The 25,346-nt window shown below is 44.1% G+C and overlaps 1 long non-coding RNA gene across 2 annotated transcripts; it reads left to right on the forward strand.

Moving 5' to 3' along the window:
- The first annotated feature begins 7,937 nt into the window (after positions 1–7,937).
- On the forward strand, positions 7,938–22,289 carry LOC127342242 (uncharacterized). Of its 2 annotated transcripts, XR_007876426.2 has the most exons (5): positions 7,938–8,257; positions 8,346–8,442; positions 8,608–8,684; positions 9,743–9,819; positions 9,948–10,885. It is a non-coding gene; the product is annotated as an uncharacterized lncRNA (long non-coding RNA). The 2 variants fall into 2 exon arrangements; XR_011755329.1 differs by lacking the exons at positions 9,743–9,819; positions 9,948–10,885 and adding an exon at positions 22,179–22,289.
- The last annotated feature ends 3,057 nt before the right edge of the window (positions 22,290–25,346 follow it).

The following is a 25,346-nucleotide window of genomic DNA, read 5'->3' on the forward strand; positions in this document are numbered from 1 at the left end:
CAATTGTTGCTTATCAGGGTTCTATATGTTAAGTAAATCTCACATGATCACATGTGACACATAACTAGGGTTTTAGAGTTACTTCTAAGGTGGAAGGATCACATGAAATGATGGGATCAAGGTCTTACTCAAATTGAAACAAGGGTTTCTAAATTATGATCCAATTCTTAAAGTAATACTTGGTACTAGAATTAATGTGATTAAGTACTTTTCACCAAATTAATAATAGCCTTATCATTTAATTATTTTACAGGGTTTAAGGATTAAGACAAATTTGAGTTAGGGTTTAATTTCCAGAATTAGGGTTTTATAATTATGATTAGGTTTTAAACTAATGACTTGTTAATTAAAGAATTTTTAAGTTCCAAATTTGAGTTATCAAAATAATATTAGTTGTTGGTATTTTCTGGCTTCATTAATATTTAAAGAAATAGGAAATGGCAATTTGCACATTAGGGTTTATGAATTACCACTTATATTTTAATTCATGAAAATATGATCAAGAAACTTAATCTTAACATTTTATTTACTTACTGAATAGATAATATTTAATTTCGAAACTTAACTATTTATTGAATTCAAATTGGATTCAAAACAATTGAAAAGGCATAATTAATAAAGTTAAAAATAAGTGAATTTTTATTTTGACACACATTTTTGTTTTATATTTTATTTTAATAGAGTTTATTTTTTTGAGCATTTTGATATATTATTCATAATTTTCCGAGTTGAAATGGATTTTATATAATTTTGCAAAGTTTCAGTGATTTTCTGGAATTTGAAATAAACCTAAATACTAAACGTACGGATTCGAGTTACACACACTGAGACAGACAGGTGGGACCTGCGTGTCCACCTCAGCAGCCACGCGGCAAGGACCGGTCAACCTTGACCGCGGGTTTGACCTCACCGGCGTTTAACCGCCGACGGTCTGCTGAGGACAGCGCCGCCGTTTTAAAGCCTCCCGAGACGAACTACCGATGGTTTTCGACTCCCAGGAACCTCATGAATATGATGGTGTCGTCGCCCTCCTCAGAGGACCACCGGAGCTACGCCGGTGACCTCCCTCCGCGGCGGTTTACTCCGGCGAACATACGAACTATGGCTACGGTTGATGCCAGGAAGAAATAGAGGTGTCCAGAGATGCGCAAGCTCACCCTGGTGCTCAAGGTGTGGTCGGCTCCGGCGATGGTCGACGGAGACGGCGAGAAATCCTCCATTACCGGCGATGTGCTGCGGAAGGGATCGACGAAATTCGCTGGCTTGAGGAAGATCGAGCATGATTACTTCCTCCCAGATGCTCTACGGCGTCAGGCGCTCCTCCCAGACCTCACGGCAAGCTCCGGGGTGGCCTAAATTGATGGCTAGCCGGAGAACGGCTTCGACAGCACGCCGGGGTGTGGTGAACATAGGGAGAGATTGAGAGCCTGAGAGAGATTGAGGAAGGGGTAACAAGCTAGCTAGGGTTCTGGCGCGTCTCCTCAAGCTTTTATAGCTCGAGTCGAGCTCGGAATCGACAACGACGACTCGCCGGAGACGGTAATGATGCGGCGGTGATGGTGTTGAGTGCTGTGGGCACGAATCTTGGCGCCAAGGGATAGACTCGGACGCGAGAACGATTGAGCGAGGTTCTGAGACTACTGACGACGTCCGGGATTGATCTTATCGTCGGCGAGGACGTGGCCGGCGAGCTCCATCGCGCTGTCGACCCTGGAGAAGATGACGGTCTCGTTTTTTTCTTCTACCAGCAGCGAAACGGTAAGTGGTGGTGGGTTGGTTTGCTTGTGGGCTGGGCTTCTGGTGGGCTTGGTCATTGGGCTCAGATGCTGGGCTGCTCGGCCAGGTAAGCCAGGTGAGTTTCCCTCCATTTTCCTTTTTCAAATTTCTGTTTTCTTTTTCTGTTTTTCTATTCTTATATTCTGGTTTGTATTCAAATCTGATTTCTGTTTGTTCTTGCAGGTTCTAAATTATTTGAACATTAACCTAAAATATAATAATGCTTACAGTATAATTTTGTTGTTTAAATAACATTGAATTTTTTATTGGATTGATATGTTGTGAGGTTTAATTATCATAGAAATAGGTTTAGATTTTTATCTCAATTCCTTTTTCATTTTAGAACCAAATCTATTTAAGTGGTTTGAAAATTTATAACCTGTGCATAATGAACACATGATTAGGTTGAGCTAGTACTTAACAATATGGATTGTTCACATATAATTTTCATTATGGCTAGAGTTTCATATAATTGATAATGAGGTTGGAATTGTGTTATGATTGTATGTGATGAATTATTCCTATGGTTTTAAGAAGATGGTTCATAAATTTCTATAATCACTAATCTGGTTTTAGTAAACTTGAGCTTGAAATAATTAAGATGGATCCCATGTTTATAATTAGCAATGCATTGGATAATGATGGTTTAATTTTATAGAACACTACTTCATTTGGTCTACTAGGATGGAAAGGTAAGGTTTAATATTTTATGTGAAGTGATTCTATGTGAAAGTTTAGGGTTTTGGTGATGCTTCACTAATGGAAGTATTAAATAGGCATGAGGCATGGCAGGGTTCTATTTGTAATCGAAATTATACTTGTATGGAAATTCAAATGTGGTCTAGGGTTTAAGTAGTGTTCACCAATGTAATACACCACTAGGATTAGGTATAAGCATAAGCTTGATTATGTTTAATTGGCTAGGGTTCCTCCTCCTACTTAGGTCACTACTAGAAAACAGCATATCAGTGGCGCACCTGTTTTTGCTATCAGTGGCGCACTAGTGGTGCGCCACTATTATCACGCCACTGTTAACTTTTAGCAGTGGCGCACCTCCTAATGCGCCACTAGGAAAGCAAATAGCAATGGCACACTACTCAATGCGCCATAGCTAGACACTTCATGCGCCACAGCTACGGTACTAGGAAACGAAAAATAGAAGACAGGTGCGCCACCACTAGGCAATGTCGTGCGCCACCGTTAACCACACTAGGAAACAAAAAAAAAATTGCAGACTGGGTTGTCCTTGTAATAATAAATTACATTATATTTTAGGAAACAAAATTACACTGATTAACTTACATAGCAGTAAAAATATAATTACAACACACATTTATAGAAACCACCCTACAAACAAAAATCAAAAAGCAATCAAGTCCTTGTCGCTTCCACCGCCTGCTGCCCGTCGATGTTGCAGGTTGGGGCAGTCCTGCCTGGTGCACCGGCGTCAGTAGCACGGGCCGGCGTCAGGAGCAACGCGGCCACTGCCGACCGAGGCCCTAATCGCCGAGCTGCAAGCCTGCAACCACCTTCTGCCCGCCGGGGAGGGGGCCGCGCGGGAGAGAGCAGTGGAGCGGCGGCGGTGTAGTCGTCGGCCGCGTTGGTGGAAGGACCCGTCCCCAGTCGCGCCCCGCAACCTCCAGGCCAGAAGGGAATGGAGCAGGGCGTGCGGGCGGGGCCGGGCGCCGCACGGGTAATGCATCAGGGAAGAGGGGGCCTCGGCCTCGATCTCGCTGTACAGCTCGGCCTGGAGCTGCTGCATCGGCTGCTGGACGGCGGCCTGCTGCGACGCGGCGGAGACGGCAGGGGCGGCGGCGATTGAGGGGCGTAGAGCGCCGGCGCATACGGGTACCCGACGGGCGCGCCCAGCACGGAGACCGGCGGCGGGGTGGTGGATTTGGGCTGCATTCCGGCGGCGGGGTGGGTTTGGGGAACCCTAGCTAGTGCCAGAGGGAGCGAGGAAGAGGAACTGGATCGAGATGCATCTGGGCATTAACTCTGCGCTGCGGTGGGTGGAGTGTGGGTGGGGTACTGGGGTGGGGTGGGGTGCGGTGTGGGTGGACAGCACATACATAGTGGCGCAGCAGTGCAGCACCCACAGCAGTGCGCTATTACTATTTGCAGCATAGTGGCGCACCACATATAGGTGCGCCATTGCTATTAAAATAGCAATGGCGCACCTATATGTGGTGCGCCACAGCTACCCTGAGACATGTATGTAATTCAGCTAAAAAATTACTAGTGGCCTATCACTATAGTAGTGCGCCATTGCTAATAAGCTAGTAGTGGAGCACCACTTTTTGCTGCGCCACTGCTATATAGCAGTGGAGCACCAATAAAGTGGTGCGCCACTGGTAGTTTTTTACGGCTAGCCCTTTTTCTAGTAGTGGGTAGAATTATTGTATCAAGGCAATACTAGGTTTGTCTCAAATGTTTGGATAGGCAAGGTTTAATTACTATATTAACACTACATAAGGCATGAGTATTGGTCTGGATTAAGTACTATTGATATATTTATTATTTCATGTGAAGAATGAGATCTATGGATCACATATATAGGTTTAACTTATCATCTCATTTTATAAGGTAAGATCATGCATTAGACATGATCCACTTATTCCTCACCAATATCTCTTCTTTAATACTTCTCTCAACACATTCACTTAGATTCTTAGGGTTTATGATCATCACTCAATTTGTAATGATCAAAGTATTGGCCTTATAACAATTCATTGGTGAATTATGGTCTCTCTCCAAGATCAAGTATAAGTCCATATACTTGAGTATACCTCTTTAGGTTGAGCTCTTCTGAATAGGTAGGGTTCCTCTAGGGTTTATGATCATTACCAAGTTGTAATGATCACAACACTTGCCTCTCTATAATTACTAGAAGAATAGGTTCTTGCTTACCATCAAGTGTGAGCTAGGTCAAGTAGGATTTAATACTTGATTTGTACTCCTTATAGCATTAATTAATATCAATGGCTTACCTCACTTAAACATGGTTTGAATATTAACATGTGTCTCTACTCAATGAATGGTATAAACATAATAAAATGATCCTCTCCTTTCTCTGAGGTTTAATAGGAATGAGTTGAGAAACAAGGTTGGAATGATCAAAGGTTAATGAAGAATAAATATGAATGTTCTTGACTTGGTTCAAGTATTGTAGTTGAAAAGATATACCATGTGACTCATGGTAGGAACATTTATTTAGTAGAAGACATGGATAAGATAAGTATAGAATAGTGTCTTAATTAATTGAGTTGTTTGTGTTATAGTTGAATAATTATTCATGAGTTGTTGTAAGGAATGTCATGTTGAGATCCTTTTAAAAGATCTGGTAGTTGATCCTTACTTAAGGTGTTGTTTGTTGTAAAACTAATTCTATTTGATCTAGCCCATAGATCAAATCATCTCTACCCAAAACAAGGTTTTAGCAAAGGTCACAGTGAGGTTTATAGCGCTTGACTTGATGATCTACTTCAATTCTAGCAAGCCAAGTGAAACTTCAGTTACTGTGGTAAGTTTTATTTGAAAGCGCGAACATTCCCCGGATTTTCTATGCATGAATGCAATGCACACTTTGGTGTTCTCTCATTTTATTGCCTCTAAACCTGGGATATTACAGCCTCTCCCCCTTAAACTGAACTTCGTCCCGAAGTTCGAACGCTCTCAGGTTTCGGAATGTGGAACAGACTTGAACGGATCACAATCCTTTCAAACTCGCTAGTGATCTCATTAGATATAATTGAATATATCCCTTTTCCAGATCCTTCCTGAAGTCTTCTGATGTCTGGCACTGATACTTTCTTTAATTCTATGATTTCTTCCAACACTCTAAGCTTATAGGCTTACTCTCCAAAGATTCTTGGATTAGGACATCTTATTGTGTTAATGGACTTTACTAATGGTTGTGGTGACATCTTCCTATTTGGGTACTCAAAGCTTGGTTCTACCCAGTACGGTAATCCAGCTGCGGTGCCCAAACCTTAAGTCTAAAGGATTGGTTTAAAGTAAGGTATTGTTTTCCCTTACTACCATAACGAAAGTAATGGTACTTAGTAAGGTATTTATAATAGGCATGGTCCTGATGGTTTAGTCCTACGAATGGATTAGACTCATTTAGTCCATCCAATCATGGCTTCTAGTTTATACTAGTTATCTTCCTTTTGGTTTCTTTAGGTTCCATGAAAGGAATCTTTCTAATAATAATTAGTTTTGGTATGGTCAAACCCTTTAGTCTTTTGTTTTCTTAGGCTTTGATTGTCCTCCGACATCTACTTCATCCAACTTCATTTTCTAATACTTACTTAAGTTCTCTTGGTTTTGAGTAATTACCATTACTGTAACACCCCAACTTTTTGCAAGCTTGTTTAATTATCCAAAGTGCAAAAATTAGGGGGAACAAAAACTTTTTCTATAGACTAATTAACATGAATTGCCTTGATCTGTTTGTTATGATGAATTGCCTTGATCTGTTGGTAGATAAATTGTCTTGATTTGCTTGTTGAGTTTTGTTTTGAGCTACCCTTAATAACAACACCTCTAGTGGTTAAACAAGCAACTCACTAAATAAAACACATGGTGGCTTAGGAAGAATTGTTTTTCTTTTTACTACATCAAACCTCCCTCCTGATGGCAACATGAGTGTGCCTACTTATAAGATTCCAACTTTGGCAGTTGATCTCTTAGCACCCACAACTGTTCTTGGTGACCTCAGTGCATGGATCTCTTCTATACAACACCCTCTGCAACTTCCACATCTTACATGTCACATCCTCCACTTGCAACTCTTATAATCACTTGATCTGGTATCCTATCCAATGTTTCAGCACCAGATCACTTCTTCCTCTTTTACCTCTTGTGTTTATTTAATCCAATTTTAATATCCACAAAACCAAGAGTAGGTATGATGGGTACATTTTGTAGCCACCATCTACCCTTGAGAACACTCCTTCCTAAATTAGTTTTCTTTCTAAAAAACCCTATTGTTTCTCTTCCCTGGTTTTAGCCACAAAAATCACTCCTTGTTATTAAAACTCCTTAAATGTTTTCTTCAAATAACAAGAGAGATTGTGGATGGTATTTTGTATCATCCCATTCCCTTCAACCCAAAAAGACTTTCTATAAAGGCATTTGATTTTCTTCCTTCTTTTAAGTGCATGGTTTTGGTACATGTGCCATCCTTGCACCTTTTGATAACACAAGGGAAAAATCTATTTGGCATTATTATGCAAGTAGACCCATTTTGTTTTAAAAATCATTGGATCTCTTTCAAAATGTTTTCAAAGGAAAGTTCAATATAAACCCTATCCAACATTTTGATCAACTCTCATAGTGGTGGAGACCCACCTCTGTAAAGTTCCAGATCTAATTAACAACTTCCATTCATTCATCACATCTCACTCTTGTATGGTTTACCATCATCATCTTGACCTCATGTTGATGGCTTATGCCACCATATTCATCCTTGTGAGTATGGTTATTTCACTCACCATCTCTCTTAGCCTTGCTCTACAATTGTCTAAACCACCATCACCACCATCATCTTTTGGCCAAGTTGATCACTTGATCAAAGTGCTTCATTCCTCAACATTGGCACCAATGTTTATTAACACCTCTCTCTTTTCATTCTTACTTCATCAAATCAACATTACCCATCTACCTTGGCATGCTCATGCATTGTTGCATGTGGTCAATGCCAATCTTTTCAATTTTGAATTCAAATAAAAAGTTTTATTCTTCAACTATACCTTTGGATCTATTTTCATCTTATGTTTGTCACAACCAAAGTGGTGGGAATTATCCTTAGAGTACATATCACCTCACACTTCTTTTTATCTATATGAATCCACTCATATTCTTATCATCATTAAAGTCACTCATTGACGTCATCTCCTCAACATCATGCCTTGGCCTACACACATGGATGTTGTGCATCTCTTTGTTTGTTCACTTATGTTTGGCAAGGATGGAGCCGGCCATTGTCTATGCATGGCAATTTCGGCCAGCCATTCCTCTCTATTTTTCTTCCTCTACAAGACTTGCCTCCCAACTACCCCAATCAATAAATGAGCAGCCTCCCAACCCACCCAATCAATGAGGAGGCAGCCACCATCCTCCCTCTTTATAAGGAGCTTGGCCGGCCACACCTCCTCTCCTTTGCCTCATTTATTTTCACTCCCTACTATTTTCTCCACTCCCTCACACTCTCCTCCTCCACTTCCCCACGAAAATGGTGCTCCCCTTGCTCCCATGGCCGGCCATGGCCATGGCAAGCCACCAAGATGAAGCTCTCCCTCTCCCTCAAGCTCCTCCTCACCATGAGAGCCTCCCTCTCCTTCTTCTCCCCAACCCTAGATGGTTTTCTCTCCTCTTCTTCTTCCTCCCTTGCTAAGATTGGATCTTGATGCAGGTGCATGTTGGTCCAAGCATGGAGAAGCTTGAGCTATCCTCAGATCTGAAGTTCTTGAGCAAAGTTCGTCCAAATCCCTACAGTAATTTCTGCTATCTTGCTGTTTCAGATTCTGTACGATTTTGTAAAATCCGCCAAAACCTGTGTGCAGGGCCAAATCGAGTGATTCAAAGTTCCGCGTATAGGTATTGAAAAGATCTACAACTTGGCATTGGTTTCACCCTCAAATTCGTTACATATTTTCCTCGGTAAATAAAGTTCTGTAAACATGCAGATTCACTGTTTGTTAGATTTGTTCCGTTTTACAAAACCTTTTTGAGCAAACTCAACTGTGGGTGAAAGCACCCTTCAATACCTTCATTTTGGCGGTGGTTTCACTTCAATTGACCTCCTGAAACTGAAATGGTTCACAGATCAAGATCTGGTCAGATCTGACTTGGTCGAATTAAATCAGGAGCTTGGGAACGAATTTTTGAATGAAACAAACTGGGTAAGAACCACCTTTTCAATAGCTTTCAGGTGCAACTGACCTCATATTTTTATGAATCATGTACGATTTGTGGTGAATTAAACTTGTTCTGTGTGTTCTGCAGACATGGCTGTTAGTTTTTAAATCACCAAAAATCCATCTTTGAACCTAATTGAGTGATTCCATCTTTGTAGGACTGCTGTATGTTTTCTTAATCATCTCCAACAAGTTTCAAACATTTATCTGTTATGAAAATCCAGTTGTAAAGAAATTGGTAAAGACATACAGTAACCTTGTTAATCTATTTGTGAGAGTTTCAGAAACTATTTGATCCCAAATCCAATTGTGTATGCATCTCTGTTTAAATATCTTTCAAATGCCAGTGGTCTCATATTTTTAGGATTTTTCTACGATTTATGGCTTACAGATCTTGTTTTCTGTACAGCCAGATTCAAATAAATTCCTAAATTTGTAGGTTTAATATTTTTGAGTGAATCCAATTGGGTTAGTCTTGTCACTAGTAGAAAACCTCTCATCCATCTAAGCCTTTAGTACCGGTTCCCTTACGAACCGGTACTAAAGGGGGCATTAATACCGGTTCCGTGCGTGGGACATCAATACCGGTTCATTATGGACCTTTAATACCGGTTCGTAACAGGAACCGGTATTAAAGGGTTTGGGCCCGATTTCCAGGCGGTGGTGGGGCCAGGGTTGCACCTTTAGTACCGGTTCGTGTAAGGAACCGGTACTAAAGGGTCTGTGCCTATATGATCGCGCGCGGCAGCGCCCCCAGCTCCCTGCATTCTCACTTCTCCTCTCACATTTCCAAATATTCTCCACCTCTCACACTCCAATAATCTTTATTTTTCTGCACCATTTTAACAAGATTAACGGCATACATCTATCCAAGGGTTAGCAATATCATCCTTCCTTCCGGCGTTCCTAATTTAGCTCAGTTCTTTGGTAGTTTTAACTCGTACTATTTTTGTAGTGCAAGCAAGGTGTTCGATTAAATGCCTAAGTTAGTGATTTTATTTTTTTATATGCAATTTGAGCTGAAATTATGGTATGTTTTGTAGGTTTTAATTAGTATCATCCCCGTCCTTACCGCTGTCGATCGCCAGCGTCGTCCCCTAGCCGGCACGGTACCACCTCGGTGAGCCCCTCTTCTTTTATAAAAAACAATTAGTTTTATGTGATGAACTTGAATATTAATTAAGTTGGTCACTCATATATCCATGATGTTATGTACTTAATGATTTTTGATATACATATAAAATGCAGATGAGTCGACAATGGATGTACGGTGACCGGTGCCATCCCGAGTTCATTACTGGCATGCATTATTTTCTCAACGTGGCTGAGGCAAACAGGGGGTCGAATGGTTTCATGTATTGTCCATGTAGTTCCTGTAAGAATATGAAGGATTACTCTACCTCGAAGACCCTTCACGTCCACCTGCTGGAGAATGGTTTCATGCCCAGCTATAATTGTTGGACCAAGCACGGAGAAAGAGGGGTTATATTGGAAGACAACGAAGAAGAAGAGGATAGTGACAACTATCCCTTATTCACTGAAGACGGTGGTAGAATGGGGGAAGACGAAGCTGAAGAAGAGCTCATTTTCGATGAGCCGATTTTTGATGACCCGGATGACGATTTGGGTCGGGCCATTCTTGATGCGAAGATGAACTGCGGAAATGAAAAGGAGAGGTTGAAGTTGGAGAAAATGTTAGAGGATCACAACAAACTGTTGTACCCAAATTGCGAAAATGGTCAGAAAAAGCTGGGTACCACGCTGGAATTGCTGCAGTGGAAGGCAGAGAATGGTACTTCTGACAAGGGATTTGAAAAGTTGCTGAAAATAATAAAGAAGATGCTTCCAGGGGAGAACGTGTTGCCCTCTAGCACGTACGAAGCAAAGAAGGTTGTCTGCCCTCTAGGATTAGAGGTGCAGAAGATACATGCATGCATCAATGACTGCATCCTCTACCGTGGGGAGTACGAGAATTTGAATGCATGCCCGGTATGTAGTGCATTGAGGTATAAGATCAGGCGAGATGACCCTGGCGATGTTGAGGGTGAGTCCACCCCCAGGAAGAGGGTTCCTGCGAAGGTGATGTGGTATGCTCCTATAATACCACAGTTGAAACGTTTGTTCCAGAACAAAGAGCATGCCAAGTTGTTGCGATGGCACAAAGAGGACCGTAAGAAAGATGTGATGCTGAGACACCCCGCTGACGGGTCACAGTGGAGAAAAATCGACAGAGAGTTCAAGTCATTTTCAGATGACGCAAGGAACTTAAGATTTGGTCTAAGTACAGATGGCTTTAATCCTTTCGGGGAGCAGAGCTCCAGTCATAGCACCTGGCCAGTGACTCTATGTATCTATAACCTTCCTCCTTGGTTGTACATGAAGCGGAAGTTCATTATGATGCCAGTGCTCATCCAGGGCCCGAAGCAACCCGGCAACGACATTGATGTGTACCTGAGGCCATTGGTTGAAGAACTTTTAGAGTTGTGGCGTGACGAAGGTGTACCTGTGTGGGATGAGCACGAACAAAAGGAATTTAACCTACGAGCGTTGTTATTTGTAACCATCAATGATTGGCCTGCTCTTGGTAACATTTCAGGGCAGTCAAACAAGGGATACAATGCATGCACACACTGTTTAGGTGAGACTGATAGTAATTATTTGGGAAACAAGAATGTGTACCTGGGGCATCGTCGATTTCTTCCAAAACAACATCACGTAAGAAAGAGAGGAAAGCATTTCGGAGGTGAGGCAGATAACCGAACGAAGCCTACCCGCCCTAATGGGGAAGTTATATATGATATGGTCAAGGATTTAAAAGTGATCTTTGGAAAGGGTCCCGGCGGACAATCTGTTCCGCATGATGTTGACGGACACGTACCCATGTGGAATAAGAAGTCGATATTTTGGGAGCTACCCTACTGGAAATTCTTAGAGGTTCACTCTGCAATCGACGTGGTGCACGTGACAAAAAATCTTTGCGTGAACCTGCTAAACTTCTTGGGCGTGTATGGGAAGACAAAAGATACACCGGATGCACGGCAGGACCAACAAAGTATCCACGAAAGAAACAACCTAAATCCAGAGAAGTATCAAGGTCCTGCCAGCTATGCTCTTACCAAAGAGGAGAAGGAGATCTTTTTTGAAGTCCTGAGTAGCATCAAGGTCCCGTCTGGCTTCTCGTCGAATATAAAGGGAATAATAAACATGTCGGAGAAAAAGTTTCAAAACCTAAAGTCTCATGACTGCCACGTGATTATGACACAATTACTTCCGGTTGCATTGAGGGGGCTTCTGCCGGAAAATGTTCGAGTACCCATTGTGAAGCTATGTGTGTTCCTCAATGCAATTTCTCAGAAGGTGATCAATCCACTTACTCTACAAAATTTACAGAAGGATGTGGTCCAATGTCTAGTCAGCTTCGAGTTGGTGTTCCCACCATCCTTCTTCAATATTATGACACATCTCCTAGTTCACCTGGTCGAAGAGATTGGCGTTCTCGGTCCTGTATTTCTACACAACATGTTCCCCTTTGAGAGATTCATGGGAGTCTTAAAGAAGTACGTTCATAACCGTGCTAGGCCAGAAGGAAGCATCTCCAAGGGCTATGGAACAGAGGAGGTCATTGAGTTTTGTGTTGACTTTATTCCTGACCTTAAGCCGATCGGTGTTCCTGAATCGCGCTATGAGGGGAGACTGCGTGGAAAAGGCACGCTAGGAAAGAAATCAGCAACGTGTATGGACGGATATTCTTTCACTCAAGCACACTACACAGTTCTACATAATTCCATCTTGGTGGCTCCGTACAAAGAGGAACACAAGGAGATCTTACGCTCTAAATACCCGGAGCAACGTGAAGATTGGATTGATGGAGAACACATGAAGACTTTCGGCGGTTGGTTGCAAACACGTCTCATGAATGTCACCGATGACGAGCAGCTGTACTTGTTGGCCAAGCAACCATCTTCTACTATATCGACTTTTCAAGGGTACGAGATTAATGGGAACACATTTTACACTTTCGCCCAAGACAAAAAGAGCACCAACCAAAATAGTGGTGTCCGCTTTGATGCAGAAGATGGCAATGGGAACAAGGTCACATATTATGGGTACATAGAGGAGATATGGGAACTTGACTATGGACCTAATTTCAAGGTCCCTTTGTTCCGGTGTAAATGGTTCAACCTGAAAGACGGGGTACAGGTAGACCCGCAGTACGGAATGACTACAGTGGATTTCAAGAATCTAGGGTACGACACCGAACCATTCGTCCTAGACAGTGAAGTGGCTCAGGTTTTTTATGTGAAGGATATGTCTAGCAAACCGAAAAAAAAGAAAAAAAAGGCAAGAGGACACATCATACGATGAGCCAAAGCGGCACATAGTTCTTTCAGGAAAAAGAAACATCGTGGGAGTAGAGGACAAGACAGACATGTCAGAAGATTATAATAAGTTTGACGATATTCCACCCTTCAAGGTAAAAATTGACCCAAGCATCATCTTAAACAATGAAGATTGTCCATGGTTGCGTCGCAGTAAGAAGAAAGGGAAACGGGCGAAGAAAACTCAGAAGACTAGAGGAGATGGAGTATAACTTGTGTATCTCAATATGGAAATCACTTTTGTGTAATGATGTTACTGTATGTAAGATATTAACAATGGAGATGGTTGGCTTGTTTTACTAGTTAAGTCACGGGCTTGCAGGGAAATTTTTCCGAGGCGGAACTTCCGAATATGCCATATATAGGGCATGTGCACCAAGGGCATATTCGAGAAGTTCCGCCACGGGAGATTTCCCAACCCTTTCCGCAACATTGTTAGAGGAGATGGAGTCTTCCACGGGCTTGCAGGGAAATTTTTCCGAGGCGGAACTTCCGAAGATGCCATATGGCGTGTGCACCAAGGGCATCTTCAACAAGTTCCGCCACGGGAGATTTCCCAACCCTTTCCCCAACATTGTTAGAGGAGATGGAGTCTTCCACGGGCTTGCTGGGAAATTTTTCCGAGGCGGAACTTCCGAAGATGCCATAGGGCGTGTGCACCAAGGGCATCTTCGACAAGTTCCGCCACGGGAGATTTCCCAACCCTTTCCTCCATCCATGGTGATGAAACTCTCCATCCATGTTGGCTTGTTGAGCTGCTTCCCATGGTGTATCGATGCTCCTTTTATAGGCAGAGCGTCCTTATCCTGCCGACAGCTTTAGTACCGGTTGCAGACACGAACCGGTACTAAAGGTTACCCACGCGTCCTTATCCCACCGACAGGGCGTCGTGCGCTACATACTTTATCTCATCGAGCAGGGCGTCCTTATCCTGCCGACAGCTTTAGTACCGGTTGCAGACACGAACCGGTACTAAAGGTTACCCACGCGTCCTTATCCCACCGACAGGGCGTCGTGCGCTACATACTTTATCTCATCGAGCAGGGCGTCCTTATCCCGCCGACAGCTTTAGTACCGGTTGCAGACACGAACCGGTACTAAAGGTTACCCACGCGTCCTTATCCCACCGACAGGGCGTCGTGCGCTACATACTTTATCTCATCGAGCAGGGCGTCCTTATCCTGCCGATAGCTTTAGTACCGGTTGCACCCACCAACCGGTACTAAAGGTTTGCCTCGATCTGTCTTCCCGCCTATTTTCTTCCCGCGCTTTCCACCGGTTCCCGCCTCTGTCTTCCCGCCTATTTTCTTCCCGCGCTTTCCACCGTTTCCCGCCTCCGTCCTCCCGCCATTTTTTCACTATATATATGTTGGCTTGGCCACCATTTACATATCACATCTAGACTCATATCTGCAAACCTCATCACCCGGTCACATGGCTTCCATCGTATCTCTAACCCTCCGGGAGGCGGAGGCGCTTTGCGCGTCGAACTACCCCTGCCCGTCGGGCTACCGCGTCCCTACCGGCTGGTTGCTGAGCGTCGGAGGCGTACCGGTCCCTCCTGTCCCTCTAGGCGTGGCGCGCGAGATGGCCATCACGAACCACTACTACTTCGAGCTCACGCCAGAGCAGCGGAGGAATCCCCAGTGGCATCCCGACTACAGCCCGACTTGGGAAAGCTTCTTCATCAATCGGCGTGAGAGGGCGCTTGCCAGGTACGAGGAGGGTGGCCCGCCTCCTCCGAACTTCAACGAGGCCTGCCGTCGGCTGTGGTGGCGCGGCCGGACTCTCCAGGGCGTCATGGCCTACCGTGGCCCCTGCCTGCGCTACCCTCAGTCCCAGCCCACGCGTGCTCACCCGCCGACGTTCGAGTACCGCGACCCCGATGCCAGCGACGATGATGAAGGCGACTACGACGACTACAGTGGCGACTACTATAGGGCTAGGCACGAGTATGACTGAATGACTCCAACAGTCAAATCTGGCACTGTATCTTAATTTTCAGTTTAGCTATGTACTTTTATAAAATTTTATTCCCGCCTTTTCTTTCCCGCATTTTTTCTCCCGTGCGGCGTCGTGGCGGGAAAGTTTCCCGCGCGACGTCGTACGTGGCGGGAAAGTTTCCCGCGCGGACGGCGTCGTGGCGGGAGTAAAGAATAGAAATAGAAAATATATAGAAAAAAAGAAAAAGAATTAGAAAATATATAGAAAAGAAATAGAAAAAAGATTATAGAAAAGAAATAGAAAAGAAAACAAACGGAAAAGGAAAAAGAAATAGAAAACAAATAGAAAATAAAAAGAAAAGAAAAGAAACACAAAAGAAAAGAAAAAGAAACAGAAAAGAAAGAACAAACAGAAAAGAAAAAATAAATAGAAAATAAATAGAAAAAGAAATATAAAAAGGATATAGAAAAGAAATAGAAAAGAAAACAGACGGAAATTGAAAAAGAAATAGAAAAGAAATAGAAAAGAAAAGAAATTGAAAATAAAAAGAAAAGAAAAGAAACACAAAAGAAAAGAAAAAAGAAACAGAAAAGAAAGAAGAAACAGAAAAGAAAAAAGAAACAGCAAAAGAAAAGAAAACAGTAAAAGAAAAAAGAAAACAAAAAAAAACCCTTTGGTACCGGTTGGTACCACCAACCGGTACGAAAGGTCATTCGTACCGGTGGGTGGTACCAACCGGTACCAAAGGGGGTTTCCTCTCCATTTGACTTAGCCGCACCGCCAAATCCCCCCATATCCTCCACAGACGCGCAGAGACCGCCGCGCCCATGCCGTCGCCGTCGCCCACGCGTGCTCCCACGCCGTCGCCATCTTCGCCGCCGTCGCCGACGCGCAGAGAGCCGACGCGCCGTCGCCGTCGCCCACACCGTCGCCAGCCGCTCTCCCCTCCTCCGCGCGTCGGCAACCCGGCCAAGGTGAGCGCGCCCCTCTCCCCTCCTCCTCCGGCAACTAGCTGCGCCGCCGCCGCTCTCCATGCTGCGCGCGCGCCGCCGCGTGACCACCTCGCCGACACCGCCGTCCGCCTCGCCGATGCCGCAGACGCCCGCTCCCCGGCCACCGCCTTGCACACGCCCCCGCTCCCCGGCCGGCCCCTAACATGTTCGATGAAATGCCCAGCCGCCCCGCCGCACCTTGCTCGCCCGCCTCGTGCGCACATCGCCTCACGCCACCACCTCCTCGCTCGCGCGCTTCGCAAGGCCGAAGCCTGCAGCCGTCGCTCGCTCGTTGGCCCCATCCCCGCTGGCCCACGCGCCACCCTCCACCGGCCGAACTGCCACGCCCAACTCGCTGCAAGCCGCCCACGCCCACGCATCGTTTCCGCCGCCGCCAGCGCTCGCCCCAACCACGCCCAAACGCAGCGGCAGCAACCGCCCCCGCGCACGAGCCGCGCCGCGCCCACGCTCGCTCCGCCTTGCAAATCGCCCAAGACAAACTGTGCGCGTCTAGTAGCACAGCTAGCGTCGCGACCCTGGAGCTTGAAGAGTAGCAAGGGACAACTGTGTCTCCGGTTTGAGTTTACTCAATTTAGCGATTGGTTTACTCAATTTTGTTTTGTATGCCAGAAAATCGCTTTATGTTTCCAGGCTGCTATATAGGAGCGTTGTTGTTCACACTTGTACGTGCATGAGTTTTCTAAATTCTTGAAATATGCACACAAAAATCAGGACGATTCTACGAACGGGGAAGTTATGATACCCGAGAAGCCTTTTCCTATATTCTTGTTTGTCTAACTCATCTCTGATTTCACCGCTATTTCCGCAATGTACACGATGTAAAATTAATTTAGCATAATGCATGTGAACGGCCAAATGTTGTGTTTGAGTTTCAGGATATAAACCACCATTTTATCTTATCTTCTCCACGCGATTGAAAAAACTCTCAAATTTTCAGGATATAAACCACCATTTTATCTTATCTTTGTCCTAAGTTTGACCGGATTTAAAGAAAAAAAGGTATGTCGTGGATGTTGGTATATATTTCTATCTCGGTCAAACTTACACTAGTTTGACTTAGGACAAACCTACGACTTGAATTATTTTTGGAACAAAGTGTGTTTCATCCAAGATCTGAACTACCAAAATTTCCATGTGCCAAGGTTATCCGTGAAACTAGAGAAACCTCACTGCTAGGGTCGAGAAAAAGAGAGAAGAGCGAGAGGAGGAGCGCCGAGTGTTAGGGTTAGGGTCCGTAGCGGTGCCGAGTACGTGGCGGTGCCACCACGACATAGAGAGAAGAGCGCGCCGAGTGTTAGGGTTAGGGTCGAGAAAAAGAGAAGAGCGCGCCGAGTGTTAGGGTTAGGGTTATTGTTTTCTTCATTTGAATTGTTTTCTAATTGTTTTCTTAATTTTGCAGTGACATTGAGGTATGGAGGACGGCACCTTCGTCCGAGATGAGGAGGGGGAAGAAGCGGTGCAACAATTGATCTATGAGAGTGCCCGTGGTCCGGAACCCGACGATGGAGATGACAACGAATTCCAAGACTTTCTGAATGATTTCGGCGAGGGACTTGAGTCTGAACAAATTAGAAGAGACAATGAAGTGTCCATCACAAACTCCGGCGAGGTGTATATCTATGTATCAATTAGTCTATATGTTCATCCCTAGATGCATTCATTTATTTGTATTGCACTTATTAACGAATAATTTTTTCTTTTAGCCTTCTGGATCATCGACCAAGTCTGTTAGATCAAAACGAGGCCCGACGCGGGTGCTAAAGTGCGAGGGCAGGTTAGCCCTCACGGCATTCAAGGATAATGGTGAACCAGTGGAGCCCAAGGAGTTTTGCCGCAAATTTACAAGTCAATCCGGAGTTATTGTTAGGGACCATGTACCGATCAGCATTCAAGAGTGGCATAAGCCGAAGAACCCGGAGAGTGGTGCTAGTTATGTCAACAACACGATGAAAAAATTTCTTTGGGACACGCTCATGACAAAGTTCAGCCTACCGGAAGACATGACGGAAGGCCAGAAGAATAAAGTCAAGGAATGGACATGGAAGAAAATGGCCATACAATTCCAGAGCTTCAAGAAAAATTTATGGGACAAATATAAGAATGAAGATCCAGTATTCGATGATAATCTAGTGAAGATAAAAGATCACTGGGCCGCATTTAAGGAGTATAAGAAATCATCTACTTTTGTGTCCCGATCGAAGAAAAATACCGAAAATGCTGCAAAGAAGAAACTTCCTCATCATTTGGGGTCAGGTGGCTACAAGAGTGCCATTCCGAAGTGGACAGCGTTTGAGAATAAACTGATGGATCATGGAATCACTCCACAGACATGGGACTGGCCCGAACGGTCCAAGTTCTGGTTGTTCGCTCATGGGGCAGGGTTGGACCCAAAGACAGGGTTGATCGTTGCGAAGGGAAAATGGAAGGAAAAAATTGAGGCAATTGTACCGAAGCTTGTAGATGCAATTGAAAAGGTCAGAAAGGGAGAGTACATTCCCGATCGAGAGAAATACGAGCTGACACTCGCTACGGGGAACCACTGAACATGTTGGACGGGTACGAGCTCGCCCAGGTCTCACCATGAAGGAAGCGTGGCCGGACAGCGCTGACACTTATAGAAGCCGTTCGCGAAAGAAGAAGAAGGACGCCGACATTGTAACGGAGTTGTTATCTAGGGTGGAGGCTCTTGAGAGAAATCAGAGGGCACCTGATCAGCCGCTGTTTCTACAGGATCCACAAGCCGATGCTGCCCCATCTCAGCGAAGAAGCAGTGTCGGTTCCTCGCATCTTGACGGATGTGGAGGAAGCTACCCCGTGGATTATGTCACGGAGAAGACAGATTGCGAGCTACATATGTTAATCAGGACCGCGTCTGTTAAGGTGGCGGTCGGCTATGTGTACCCAAGTGAAGATGGAGCAATGCACCATCATATGCCCATTCCACCTGGTTGTGTTCGTGTCGGGGTGGATGAAGTTGTTTCGGGTTTTGAAAAAGTGGAGCTTGATATTCCTAGAGGTGAAGATGAGAGGACACTGGCCGATGTCAAGCACGGTTTCGCCCTATGGCCGAAGAAGTACGTCGTCCTTTTGCAAAGGCCACCGACTCCTACACATGAGCAGCAAATGCCATCGACTCCTCCTGGTGGCAGTCCTGGTGAGCAGCCAAGTCCGCACCTGAGAGGGACCCCAGCGTGAGTCCACCATCTCGAGATCCTCCGCGTAAGACAGCGTCCGTTAAGCGGAACGGTACGCCGCCTAGGAAGAAAGCTAGAAAGGAGAAACAACTGCCGCCTACTGAGAAGTTACCTTGGGAAAAAACTCCAGAGGAAAACGCGGAGGCCGTTCAGGCCGAGGTGAAGAAATTTTTTGCACCGAAAGTGCCAGAGATACCTTTCGAGAAGACACTAGATCGGGAGAAAGTTGTGCGTACCGTTGACAATCTATATGACCCTGTACCATCGCCGCCATCTGACTATGCGCGTTCTATTGAAAGGTCGTATGACAAGATGATCGAGGCGACAAAACCCGTTCAATCGGGTATCAGGGAGATAAAAGGGATACACAGTGTCTACCAGCTCGGACAACAACCCGTTCAATCGGTCGCCCCTCTCAAGGTGTTTGACGGGAAGACCGTTCAAAGTTCTCGACAAGACGCAACTGATTACGCCTTAGCTGAACGAGCATATCAGTTTGTTCAAGGGAAAGATTTGGTCGAGAATCTCAGGAAGGTACCAACATGTATGCGTAACTTGCATTCGTGGTACCTTAAGGCCTCAAAGGAAGGGATCCAGACTATCATGGTGCGAGTTAGGGAAGAGCACTACTTCCAGGAGTACTGTGTGAACGTTGACTTCGCCGAACTCTTTCAGTTATACAATCTCCGGGCCCTCGACAAATCAATCATCAGTTGCTATTGTCTGTAAGTGATTTATTTATTTAATTTGAGAAGTCGTTCATTGTCTGCAGATTATAATCTTTTGTGCGCTATATTATGCAGATCGAAGATGCTTTCGAATGCTAAAGGGACGATATCACAGACATTGGGTTCATTGACCCGAACACAATGCATGTTAAAACCATAGAGAATCCCCTCTATAACAAGGATACACCGCAGACTTTGCTAAGGTTTTTGAAGCGACAACGTGACAAAAAGCTAATACTTTGGCCTTACAACTTCGAGTGAGTCTTACTGTCTTATAACACATTATATTTTGCTCACCGTATGTCAAAATTTTAACTAATGACTTATATATATGACACTACATATTGAAACGTGCGTAGGTTTCACTTTATTCTTCTCGTCATCAATTTGGAAATTGGAGAAGTTGAAGTCTTGGACTCACTAAGCAAAAAAAGGATCTATACATGTCTTGTTTTTTAATGCTCAGAAGGTAATTTTAATTCTTATCGGTTTGTTTCGTTAATTTTGTCGAGCAGCGTATGACTCTTTTATGCATTTTCTTTTGTCGAGCAGCGTATGGCAAACTTTCATCAAGGAAGATACGTCCCGTGAATGGACACCGAAGCTGCGATGGCGTGCGAAAGTAAGTAGTACTACCTAGGTCCACACACATTTTAATTATCATACTTGACTATTGTTTGATTGAATTATATTCTTGTAAAGAAATGCCCGCAACAACCTCCGGGGACCGATCTCTGTGGATTCTTCGTTTGCGAGTACATTCGCAGAATTGTCAACGAGAGAACGAATAATGAAAGAAATAAAGAGGTACAAAAACAATCTTCACAAATTTGTTTTGTTATCATAAGTTGTGCTGAGTTTCAGTAATAGTTGTTTCATGTATTCATTTGTATCTTATTCTTTTATAGTTGGCAAGAAAGCGGAACAAGCTCTCAATCGATGACCGCTTCATAGCAATAGGCGAGGAATTGGCGGGATTTTTCCTTCGGGACGTCATACCACAACTCGCAGAGCACCACTATGAATGAAGATCTACATGTTACATATATAGTTGACTCGAAGAGTACCACTATGCTACATGTAATAGACATATATAGAGTACGCCTCGGAGAGCACCACTATGCATGAAGATCGATCTTCATGCATAGTGCTACTTAATTTGCGATCTCATGCAATAACATGTGTGTTATATTATATGCACCAACTTGCTATGCATCATCTTGATCTTCATGTACTACCTAAACGCAAACGCGTTTCTGGTGCATCGACGCGATATGAAACAAACCGATATCCCTAAACCTCTCCAAAACCCTAAAAAGCCAATTCTCTGCCGCGGCAGAGATTTGGGCAAATTCCCTGCCGCGGGGGGAACCTTTGGTACCGGTTCGTATTACCAACCGGTACCAAAGATCCTTAGCCCTGAGCTCTCCTGGTGGCCCACGTGGAGGCCCCTTTTATACCGGTTCGTAAGCAACCGGTACGAAAGGGGGGGGGGGGCTTTAGTGCCGGAAGTTTTATACCGGTTGCAAAACCGGTACGAATGCCCCTCTGGAACCGGTACGCATGGACGTTTTTCTACTAGTGTGTATTAGTACTGGCCATCTAGGAAAAATAGTGTTAGTCTCTGTGCATGCATATTTCTTACTGTTACTAATGTGTATGTGTGACATGGATTGTTGAACCAAAACTCTTTGGTTTATTTTTAAACCTTTGCCCACTCTTTTATTTAAAAATTGGTCATCCAATGTTTTATTCTTGCAAAACAAAACCTCTGCAACTTAACCTTAGTTCTATTGTTTGGCTTAAGTCTTCAAATGGTGTGGCATATCATTTACTTCCTATTCTTGTGTAGTGTTGTGTAAGCTTTACAAAATAGAGAGAATGATTTCCCGCTTTTCCAAAAATGTTTCAAAAAATAATATGAATGTTTGTAATGCCCAACTAATGCACTTGTCCTCTTTATGATGCTATCTACCAGGGGATACTTAGTTGTGCCATGGTGATACCGAGAGAGGCAATTGCTAAGTTATGATACTCTCCTACCTTTACTAGGTAAATAAAATGGGTTCTCTTTTAGTTGCTTTGTAGTATCTATAAGTTCTTTGTATGTTAGCCCGTAGTAAGGTGGTTAGCTATTGGTTGTTGATTGTTGAATGTTGCATGCTTGTTATGATTGGTGCAATGTGATTGATTGTGTTCCTTTTATATTTTCCGACGATAGATGCGAACGATTCCGGAGAAGAAGAAGAAGTGGTTCGGACAAGGATTTTATTTATATTGACGGGATTCTTATATTGATGAAGTTGAAGAAGTCTAGGGAAAAATAAGCCAAGGCAAGCCATCTTTTGATCTCTGATATGATGTCTCTTTGGATGTCATCTTGTGCTATCAATAGCATCTTGGTTCTATGTGTGATGATCTCCATATTGTTGTCATCTATGCTTGGATGCAAGCATGGTACCTCTAGTAGTTTTATCTTGTCAAGGTCTTGGTAATTGGTTGGGTGTATGGTATCATGGCCATTGCTATCCAACTTGCTTTCTATATTTAGCTTGAATATGTTCCACCTCGGGACAAGATTCATACTACACCCCCTTCTAGTGTAGATGTATCAATACCATGTTTTTGGTGTATTCTCAAATTGTGATGAGTATGCCTGTTTTCCCTTAATGGTGTTGGTGTTGGCCAATTCTCATCCCTATCTATCTATTGATTGGGTTAGATAGCACCACAAATCTGAAAGTATATTTCCTCTTGTGTTGTCATAATACATGCTTAGCTCAAGCAAGTATGATCCACTCCAATACCTCTTTTTCATACCCTCAATGGCGTGATGACCCTCATCTCGGCCATAGTGTTGTATTAGTTCAACTCATGAAACTTTAGATTGGGAACCCCTCAAGGTTTACCTTGTTGTAAATGTTGAAAACCATGGGTGAGGCAATCTTACCCAAGCGTATGGTTTATGAAAGGAAAGGATCTTGACAAAGATGGTTGGAAAGAGGAAGGTGTGTGACTTGGGTTTTTGAGAAAAACGACACATGGTTCTTTGTATTCGCCCGGAACAACTAAACAGCGCAACCATAGCTACTCCAACGTGGGCACGGGGCTTAACTTGACGTTTGTTCTTCTTAGCATGAGGCACCGCACAACTATACAAGGGTACGGTTACCCCTGAGTCCAGGTTGTCATGGTTGGGACAATAGTATAACGGGAGGCCTTCGGGGCTGACCCGTCCGGAAGACACTATGGGTCTCCTGGCTTGGCGGTGGAGCCACGCTCTAGAGGAGGTGAGCTGCCACGGTGCCGGGGAGGTACATACTCCATAGGGTAGGACCTCGTGTTAAGTTGAATGGGCGAAAGGTTATGTCCGGGTATCCGTCGTGGCATATGTCGTTATGCGGGGATGATGCCCACACGATAGGTATCCGGATAGTTGTGGTGAAAGTGTGCAAACTCTGCAGAGTCAAAACTATTCGAATAGCCGCGTCCGCGGTCATGGACGGTTGGGATGGCCGTTACAGAGCTGTGTCGAGTTTTGGTTTTGAAAATGATTTCCAAAGGAAATGTGTGTTGGAAGTACCAGAAGGGTACGGGAAAGATGGTGTGCTGACCATGTGGAGATGGTCGAGGAAAATGAAACAAAAGAGGGTGACCCTTCCTAGTGTTTCATGTAGAGGAACTCTGCTTTAACAAAGATATAGGGATGTCATAGGACTTTCTTAGTGTCCCCTTCAACTGTGATGTGGGATGCTATATCCACAAGAGAAACTGATTCTCTTTCACATGCTATATCCACCAGAGAAACTATTCTTCCTCTCTTGTCTTCTTTAGTTAGAATTGTTATCACCTTCTTGATGGTTTGCGAGTACAATTCAAATGTACTCACGGCTTTGTCCCTGGCTATTTACTTGGCCAGACCTGGAGGACTTCGACAGATGAAGAAGGAGTTGACGACGTCTATGCGAGCTAGGAACGTCTTCCCAGTCAGTTGCCTGTAGGGTTAAGGCAGATGACTTGGGCTCTACGCTGCTGAAGTGATTCTGCTACTCTGATGATTAGATTAGGCCCTTCGAGGCTATCTTGTAAAGATGGGTCATGTGACCTTATTGTAATTTTCTTATTCCGTTTTGTAAAGGATGATGTAATTTGATATCAGTTCGGTTATGTGTTCACGGCACACTGATCATGGGAATGTGAACTGTATACATAACAGGGTATTTCGGACAGCTAGTCTGGGGTCCCCACAGAGCTGGTATCAGAGCCATCCTGACTGTAGGAGACCTTAGTTAGCCTGGACGTTAGTTAGGAAACAAGTACTTGGGCAAAACTATTTACCAAACAAATTCTTTCGTTAGTCGGAAGCATAGCTTCTACTCCTCTTGTTTCTTCAAAACTTCTAAATTCTTATCTCTCCGCTTTATAGAAGTGTTTGAAAATTCTTACTCTATTGTCTCATCCACTTCAAACCTACATATTGGACGATGTCCCCAACTCAGACCGGAGACTCGAACTCAAAGATACATCAATCCCACAGGAAGACTCATGAATCTCCAACGACAGCTATTGAAGATTGGAGGCCGACTTAGTGTGCACATAAAAGAATGATAATATCATGTCTTTGGTTGTCACGAAAGTATGTCAAAGATCTGACCTTGTTCCTCCGTGGACTTGCACTTTTTGCAGTCGTCAGGGATCAAGTCCTCAGTTTTTGACTAGTAATTTTTAGGCCAGCCACCAGAAGATGCCGACTTTGGGAGTACCTACACAACTAACCCTTCGAAGACCCCACGTCCCCGGGATGTTGAGCAAGAAGACTACACAGTTTTAGCCTCTACCTCAACCTCGACTACTCAACACCAGGCCGCATCACCACTCTCTGCTTCAAGAATCCTTGTTGAAGACGATGTCAACAAGCTGAAGACTGCAACATATGTGACCAGCCCAAACCTATAGGATGGATAGGACAAAACTCAATCGCTTTGATTGAGCTACCCCCGCGTATTAGTCATCCATGGGTACTTGTGTTACCATGTCTGGTTTGATGATTGCTTGTAGTTCCCTAAGTGTGTTGTCTTGAGTGTTTTTATTTGTTTGTTGTGTGTTTGATTGTCTTGGTCTTTAGGTCTGAAAAACACTCTTGGTGTGATAAACCAGCGTAGGAAGCCCCTCTAAGACGTTTTCACAGTCATCTACCTCGCCGATAAAATGCTTACTGCTAGCTAAATGGATAAGTTAACCCAGTTAACCATCGATTCTCAACCGTCAGAGAAACTGACCCAGACCCCTATCTACGCCAACTACTTTCAAGATCAGCTGAAGCATCTCTACTAAGCCGAGAAGACAGAAGACCCTACCTTCAAGAGTGACTGCACCTCTGCAAGAAGAC

Source organism: Lolium perenne, chromosome 3 (assembly GCF_019359855.2).
Source record: "Lolium perenne isolate Kyuss_39 chromosome 3, Kyuss_2.0, whole genome shotgun sequence".
NCBI classification, from domain to species: domain Eukaryota; kingdom Viridiplantae; phylum Streptophyta; class Magnoliopsida; order Poales; family Poaceae; genus Lolium; species Lolium perenne.